The sequence below is a fragment of the Hylaeus volcanicus genome, chromosome 5, assembly GCF_026283585.1.
Source record: "Hylaeus volcanicus isolate JK05 chromosome 5, UHH_iyHylVolc1.0_haploid, whole genome shotgun sequence".
NCBI classification, from domain to species: domain Eukaryota; kingdom Metazoa; phylum Arthropoda; class Insecta; order Hymenoptera; family Colletidae; genus Hylaeus; species Hylaeus volcanicus.
The window spans coordinates 20,678,768-20,687,543 of record NC_071980.1 but is presented as its reverse complement, the minus strand read 5'-3'; the positions used below and the strand labels follow the sequence as shown (position 1 = coordinate 20,687,543).

The 8,776-nt window shown below is 39.7% G+C and overlaps 1 protein-coding gene across 2 annotated transcripts in view; it reads left to right on the top strand.

Moving 5' to 3' along the window:
- The first annotated feature begins 658 nt into the window (after window positions 1-658).
- Window positions 659-8,776, top strand: part of LOC128876298 (sestrin-1) — a 254,459-nt gene continuing 246,341 nt past the window's right edge. The window contains exon 1 of one of the 2 annotated variants that reach the window (XM_054122534.1): window positions 659-876. The gene's annotated coding sequence lies outside the window, so the exon portion shown is untranslated. Of the gene's footprint in view, window positions 967-8,776 lie in introns of both variants that reach the window. The other variant, XM_054122533.1, reaches the window with a different exon arrangement.

Sequence of the window (8,776 nt, the reverse complement as noted above, 5' to 3'; positions counted from 1 at the left end):
AAATTATGGCATGGGCTTTAAATTAATTTAAATCTGTAGCAAATTTTCTATAAAGAAAAAGAAAGATTGTATCCGGCAGGAATTGCGAATCGTATTGATTTATACGTTCTAGCAAGAATTTATTGATCTTTCTTTCTTCCTACAATACGTCGAATATTTTTTATCCACAAAATACATGCAGCTTTCAGGTACTTTTAGTCCTTTGAATCGTCTAGCACCGAGGTACCCAAAGGGACCCACAAGTCGCTACGATTGTTTCCTCCATGCGCAAGTAGCGAGAAATTGGCGCCAAAATATAGAAAATAGTTTATTCGACTAATTACTTACGAGTTGACTCTACATTTTTGAATATTCCATTCCGTTAAATCCGAGTAATCGACGCAATGTCCTGTCCAGCATAGTGGTGCTTGGAGAGAAACGCTCGAAACAGGGGAAAAAAAAGTTTCTCGTTCGTAGACTTACGCTTTATTAAATAATTAACAGGGACGCTATAGAATACATCGGCTACTGCTCAACTTGCAGTAACTTAGTCTATTGATCTTGTTGCTAGGTGGTTCGAGCGCGGTTCTTTCAAATCAAGCGGGGTTGCGCCGTACCGGCACAAGATGGCGGCACGTACGCGGTAGTCGAAAAGTGACAGCTCGGGAACTGTCAGCGGTATGTGCACCGCAACGTTTCTGCTGCAAATAAGTGTTTTGTAACTCAACGAAACGACGGTTGAAACTCGTCGTGGAGTATTCTGTTGTTTCGAAAACCGAAACGGTTTACAGGAGAATAATTCGGTCGTGTAAAAGTCGAGAGAGTGGACGAAACGGTGGGTGTGCACGCAAGAGGGAACGGCTTGCCGGCTCGGCCAGTCTACTGGAAGATTCCATTGTGAGTGGGCTTTCAAAAAGTTTTATCTCCGAAAAGCCAGTGTTTTCGCGCGTTTCGTCGTTCGCCCGTGGATGAAACCTATACGCCAAGGTATTTCAGCGTTATCTCTGTCGATAGGGGTTATGGGTAACGAGGATTAATCGTTTACCGTGAAACACGGCCTATTAGAAAGGTTGAGGTTACAGCGGCCGCTGGGTTCAGCTGGTCTCTCAGCTGATGAACGAACGCACCGACCGGTTTACGGTGCTTCTTTCAAAAACTCACGTCTCTTTTCTTTACCCTTCGTCGTCGCTCGAATTCTCTCTTTTTACGATCGTGATAGAACTCCGAGAAAATTTGACTTGTTACGATCGGCATCGAAATACGATTTATTTCTGACAATTATCCAATGCAATTTCGTACACTGAAATCAAAAATTCACTAAAATTGTGCGCGTTTATTTCGACAAGTAACTGGTTGAAAACCAATTTTATGCACGTCTTAATATTAATACATGCAAAGTTAAATTGTACATGTACAGAGGAATTTATATGTTGCGCGGGTAATCGAGTGAATAATCGTAATGTCAAAATGTGTAAACCTTGTGTAATGTGATTCTGAAAGATTTTCACCGGATATGAAGTTCGGTCACTGAATTCACTCGCTGTAGATTTTTTAACCTAATCCAGAATGTTCAGAACGTATGTCACATCGTGAAATATTCGTGGTAGAATTAGCGCAAATGGTACAAAAAGACAATCTAAAATCGATGTCGAAAAAACGTGAACGGTGCAACAAATTGTGGATGACGAAGATTTTGATTGAGAGGTTTCGAAGGACTTGTCATTTGACCGTTATCGAGGCTTATTACATTTGTTTCATCGCTGATATGAAATTCTTTTTTCAAATTTTCGTGCAATTCAATTCTTGAAGTTGTTCGGTGATAAAAAATTGTTTCATTTTTATATTCGGCTCGTCGAGATGAGGTCGAATGATACCTACATTCTACGCGTTCGGCTTTAGTGACATTTTCAGTGAATTTTTATAGAACTTTCTATAAATACGAAGAAAAGAAATTGAAAAAATATTCAGTTTCCCGTCATCTTCGCGTGCTTATGTGAATTGTGGTGTTATGGTATCAAGCAATGAGGCAACCTCTTTTGTTTTAACTCTTTCGTGTCTACAATACCGTTTTCGATATATGTACACATGTTTCAGACAATTTCTATCGTCGAACAAAGGGACAGCTGATTTAAGTAGTTTTAGTCTACAGGATTAGTCGTGAGGTTAATTTGTATTATTATTTAGAATATCTATTGTGTGTTCTCGGAAAATATGATACAGATATCGGTGAACATTTCGTCGCCTCGATATATCGATGCAAATATGCGACTGACTCAGCGATTCGAACTGTTCGCATGAGTTCGGGGAATATTTCGATATAGTTGAATTCTAAATTCATCAAAGTGTATGCGACTATGTAGGAAAGATCATTAACCCTTTACCTCGTTTTTAATTTTTCACTTGATTACTATAATTCTTTATTTTATAAATTTTCAAGGAACAAATCATCAATGGTTGAGTGTTCGTCAGTGTAATAAAGTTATCACTAGACTGCGGATCTTTATGCATTTATAGGAAACTTAAATGTGCAAGAACCTATAAAATGCAAACAATATGGAAGAATGTTAAAAACGATTGAAAGTATAGTTCATGTTATAATATTTTCAGAATAAAATAAATTCCTATTTAGGTTCAATTTTTGTAGGCACGTTCGTGAAGATTTTATTTTGCATAAAGATCCGCCGTCTAGTTATCACTAATTTCTATAAATAAAATTAGGATTAAAGGGCTCTCTCTAGGATCGTTATGCTAATTTTTCTGTCTGAATTTTGTTGTTCAACAAGGTTGCTAATATCCTCGATTTGAAACCTATCGTTTACTCAAACCAAACACAAATACTTTTAAATTAATCAAATAAATTGAAAGTCCCGAAGATTGGGTTAGCGTCGAAATTTAGGTGTGTTTATTTTATCTCATGCAGTCGTAGAGGCGAATGTCGTTGAACTGTCACAATCGACTACGGTGTACTTTCGATCACCTGTAAGGCGACCGATGACCGCGATTCCAGAGTGCCGTCAGGTCGGAGGGAACCTCTTGTGTCAGTGACATTTAAATAAACTGGCAACGATGTTGCAAAGCTTTCCCGACATTAGTTTAGACCATATTAAATTTTCTCGTCTTTAATAACTTGAATAATAATCATTTAAGTAATAACTAGTTAAAACCAACCAAAAATGTTAAGAACACAGTCAAAGGAAAATGAGAATTTATTTTTTGTCCGTGAAATATGTACACGCATATGTCTTCAATTTAAATTTGACAAGATTTCTTCATTTCGAATAAGCAGATCAGTTGACACAGTGTCACGAACATACTCTTCCCAAAAGAGACCATACAAAAGCGCTTATAGTACGTCTAATTGTCATTAATTTCATGAACACTTTATTTACCAGGAGCCTATTTATAGACTTTTTAATTCCAGTAGTTAGCTTTTTGAATTTATTTACTGTGTTGATGGTTATCTACTTACAATGTTAAGTGTTTGGAAACAGACTTGACTTTCAATGTACCCAGTAACAGTATAGAGGAATTATTGTCAGCCTAGATTGGCACATACTACTGTAGAAAATTCTTTTTAAATTAAAGTCTGTTTCTAAATAGCCCGGTAGATAAAGTGTTAACACCAGGTTTACGAAACACGGTCATTTTTATCCATTCCTAGGTTCGCAAGGTTTTACAGAAACCGTTTATACTTCTGGCCAACCACTTGTGCTGACTCTCATCCATATAAAAAGAAAAGCATATATCCAAATTCATGTTTGTCTAAGCTTCCTAATTAATTTCAGTAAACCGACTTCACTTATTCAAGCATTATTTCGCTAATAGAAATCAGACACAAAATCTCCGTAAACCTAGTGTTAAAAATAAATTACGTATATTCTTAACACTTTATCTACCGGGCAATTTAGAAACAGTCTTTAATTCAAAAAAGAATTTTTTACAGCAGCATATGCCAATTTAGGCTGCCAATAATTCCTTCATACTATTACTAGGTACATTGAAAGTCAAGTCTGTTTCCAAAAACTGAACATCGTAAGTAGACAACCATCAAAACAGTAAATAAATTCGAAAAGATAAATACTGGAATTGAAAAGCCTATAAATAGGCTCCCGGTAAATAAAGTGTTAAAATATGAGTAAATATGTATGCAATACTTGACACAAAAAATTCCTAAAAATTGAGGCTCTAGTCTAGAATCTACTCAACTTGGAAACCACCTTCCGAAATGACTCCAGAGGTCGCGGTAAGGTTAACAACAGCCGGAAAAGTAAAATCCGGGAAAAGTGTGCGCGTGTAGAGCGAGCGCACGCGCGCGGGTTGCGTTGCACGAAAGCACGTTAAATCACCGATGAAAACGACGCGTATGCGGCGTGACACCGTTATTGCTTGCAAATTGACTCGGTTTTCCGTGAAGCTCCGTTCGAGGTCACCGCGCCCGGCTGCAGTTGAGCACCCAGCTGACGAATGGAGGCTGCGACCGGTTCGCCGTGTTCCTTCCTTTTTTTTTTTTTAAAGGCCACCTCCTTCTTTTTCCCTTTAAATCGCCTTTCACGTGTTTCGCGGCCCTCCTGCCGTCTTCTGCTCCTCCTCCTCCACCTCCTCCCTTCCCCTCCCGCTTCTCCTTCGTCGCCTCCACCTTCTTCTGCACCGTTTACTCCTAGAAAATCGTATTGTTCGTGGTGCACGTTGCGCGCGCCCGAGAACGCTCGCTCGACTTCGTCGAACCAGTTCCTCGTACCGTTTCTTTGTGCGTCTCCACGGCACGTTCAACCCGCGCTACGGGACGGTACTGTCTCAAGGTGACACCGCGAGTGCAACGCGCGCGAATTCGAGGGTGCAATCGACGACCCCGTGATCGAAAGCGTTTGGTGCACGTGCTCGGATGGGGAACGTCGGGCGATGTCGCTTGCGCGGACCATCGGCTCGATCTCATCCCGGTAAATAACTGTCAGAACCGTTCCGTATTAGGGTCGATTCAGATTATACGACACGGGCCGTCACCGGCCGTTCCGGCAACGACACGTACCGGCACCGACACGACAAAACATTCAAACACGCGTTTTAATGGAACTATTCACACTATTCCCGTTGGCGGAACGTTCAGGTCGGTGTCTGTTAAGTGTGAATAGTTCCATTAAAACGCGTGTTTGAATGTTTTGTCGTGTCGTTGCCGGTCCGTGTCGTATAGTCTGAATCGACCTTAACAGTGATGGGCAAAACCCTAGGCTTCGAATAAATCTGAAGGTTGCCGATGTGTTTGTCTCGTTTCTTTCTCTGGAAAATGTTCAAAAGAGACAAACATATCGGCAAACTTCAGATTTATTCGAGACCTAGGGTTTTGCTCATCACTGTCGTATCAGGTACTCCAGTGACAAATATTTGCGTACGTTTGTGTCCCCGATTCCACAATAATCATCTGCGACCCCTGTGCGACTCCGAAGGAGTAGCCATTCTATTAGGTTGTCACGAAAGTTTCTATCGCGACCTGCACTCAGCTGTTTTGTCTGACAGTGTTTATGTAAATTGTGGGGGGTGTTATTACGGTCTCCCTTAGCGAGTTATTTGTCAGGATGTTTTGTAAATTTAAAGGGAAAACCGCATTGGGAGGCCAAATATTGAGTGTTCTTGATTTCTTTTACAGAGAAACATTTTTCTTATTTTTCTTTAACTTTGAGAATATTTCAGGTATGTTTTACAGTATATGTATTTGGTAATTTTTTCAAATTCATTTCACGTAGAAATCTTAGGATGAAAACAACCACTTCAAACACCACGTCCTGTTTAAGAGGCACAGGTATTCCCCTTCTCAAAGCTCATCGTCTTGCACTAGATGGGAGCAAGTCTCGAGTATGGCGAGGATATCGATCGTACCTCGATATTTAAGAGACAGAGTCCAAACTTGCTTGCGCCTCTTAGACAGAACTCGCCGCATCTGTGCAACGATTGGCTAAAAAACCATTTATACAGATCAAGCTATTACGGGGACCAGAAAGTAATGTCGTTTCTGCAGATGTCAATACTTGTTTATCATTTATTAGGTCATTGTGTACCAATTGATTTTTATCGATCTGAGTTTGAAAATTTGCACACTAGATGACGAAAGGTTGTTGGTAAAGAGTGCCAACACGATTGATTAAAAATAAAAACTTGTTATAAATTTACTTGTTAGAATTTAATGTAAAAGAAACGACATTACTTTCTGGTCCCCCTAATATAACTGCTTCATATTTTGTGAATATAGGAATCTCTGTTCCATCCATAATACGTCCCTCAAAACCGCAATATAATCGCGAATAAATTGAAACTCTTTTAAGTTTGCAACAACTTTTGCTCCAACTCGAAATGCATCTCTTTGATGCGTTACTCGTTCAATAAAAATTACGACTCGAATGACACAACGAAGTTATATTTCGCAAGCTTATCCGAGTAACTCGCGCGGTTTATACGAAATAAACGCGAGTAACTCGCTACACGGTGTTCCGTTCGTTATCTATTATTCGATTAAAATTTCGCCTATCCCCTTTGGCGCTGTATGCAATATGCATGGCTATTTAAAAGCAAACGGGCCTCGCGTGCTCGCAAGCACGGCGTGTGAGTCACCTGGCTTCAGACTCCGCTACTTCTTATTTGTGCTCGATTGGCTAATGAAATAAGAGAGTCAGCGCTGCTGCTACCGCTGCTACCGTTCCTCTTGTTTTATATCGTTGAATCCTTGCTCTTCGTCGTAATAAAATTTTCATTTATATAGCGCTCTGTTAGCGGCACAGCCGTGCGGAATTGAGTCGTGCGAAGGATACCGTTTAAAACCAATTCAACAACGAGTCGGTTAATTGCAAACGTTGTACCACACGACGAAGGTAGGCTAGTGGAATAGTAGGACGATAATCGGCGTGCCGTAATGTAACTATACCAAGCTTGTACGTTTATCACGTATGTGGCGAATATCGGGTATATCGCGAAGAGATTTTTTTCGCGATTATGTCCCTTCTGTTTCGCATTCGCATCTTGAAGTAGTCAGTGTTCACTGCGTTGAGCTCCTCTCAGTACGTATAAATTAATTGGCGAATAAATTGTACAAGATGAACAGAAAGTAATTAGGAAAATATGAAAATGGGTGGTGTTTAGTGAGTAACCCCTCATATAACTATGTTTGATCATAGCTGCAGTGCGGGCTTAGCGATCCCGAGGTACCCGAGCTATAAGGCCAGTGAATCCGAATAGATACGTAAAGATATGGAGGAAGACACACATGTGCAAGACGGGCCCAATAGACTCAATAATCAATTGTAAGATTATGTGCCTAATACACTATCCGTTGATACTGAAACTGATAGTGAATAAATATACTTACTAAGGGGAAGCTCAGGTGACTCATCCTGGGATATCGATGTCAATTTTGTTGGTTATTCTGAAGGTGAAAAAAAGAGATACGTGTCCCTTTGATTGAATAGGCCTTAGTTTCGGGGTAATAAATTTGTGAAAATCGAAATTTTTTTTATAATAAATAAATTTAAATTATATATATATATATATATAACAGGTTCGATATCGTTAAAAAAAATGCCCAAATTTCTTATCTTGAAAGTTGATGTGTTCCCTCTTAACGAGAGTCAGTTTCGCGAATGTTATGCAAAAAACGCACACACGGTCATCGGAATTGCGGTTCTCTGCAAATGTAATAATTCCAAATTGCAAGTTAGTTATCAGTGGCACGCGATTCGATGGTTGCATAGTCGTGTTTCCGTCGCTCGTTATATAGCGCACACACCATCGCCTTGGCAGTGTACCATCAACCCCGTGCACTGACTATTCCGTTCGAATTAAATCGACTGAATTCGTCGATCGCAGTCTCGATTTCGATGTTTTGTTACGCAGAAAATCGCGGAGGAATAGTCGATCGTATCGAATTGTTTCCGAACAGAATGTTCATCCAGAACAATACGGAGACGGTCGCTTTCCATGGCCGACGGGGAACTACTCGCGAGCAGAAAGTTTTTGCTGATCGCAGCGTTTATTTTTATTCGATAGAGGGTGGATACACTATCGACCCTAAATTTGAGTCCACCCCTCGCTGGACGGAAAACGGATTGTTTTATGGAAATTCGATAGTTCGTGCGCGAGGTATCCCATAAAAGGTTTGGAAGATTCTATTTGTTATCGGAGAACATGCTTTATAGCGGCCGACTCAGCTCGTTGCAAAGGTCCGACCGTTTTAGATATCCTCTCTATTAAAATTATTGGAAACCAGCCTTGCAGTATTCACCCGTGGATCAGTGATTCCTAGACCCTTTGAGAGGCCCTTATAAGAAGCAGACATTTTTCGAAATTTATGAACAGAACGTTAATTAAACTTAGTTTAATTAACACTAGGTTTACGTAGATTTTTCATCAGATTCTTATTAGCGAAGTAATGCTTGAATAAGTGAAATCGATTTATCAAAATCAATTAGGAGGCTTAGACAAACATGAATTTAGATATATGCTTTTCTTTTTATATGCACAAGAGTCAGCAAAATATGTACGGTTCCTATTCGCTTATGTTTTTGTTCATTTAGAATTGACTTATTCTCATCACAAATCTTCCCTTTGGCAAGCTTTGTTTTATAATTCTACCACTAATACTCACGAGAGTATTGTAACGCAACGATCATGATCAATTCCTGTTATTTTCGCTGTGGCATCTTAAGGGGCTTGGAACGTCAACAAATTCAAGTGATTCTGAACAGTTCTCTGCAATCAGAATTTAATTTGGAGGACTGGAAGTGGTAAAAAAAATTCAGGTAAAAGAAAACAATGA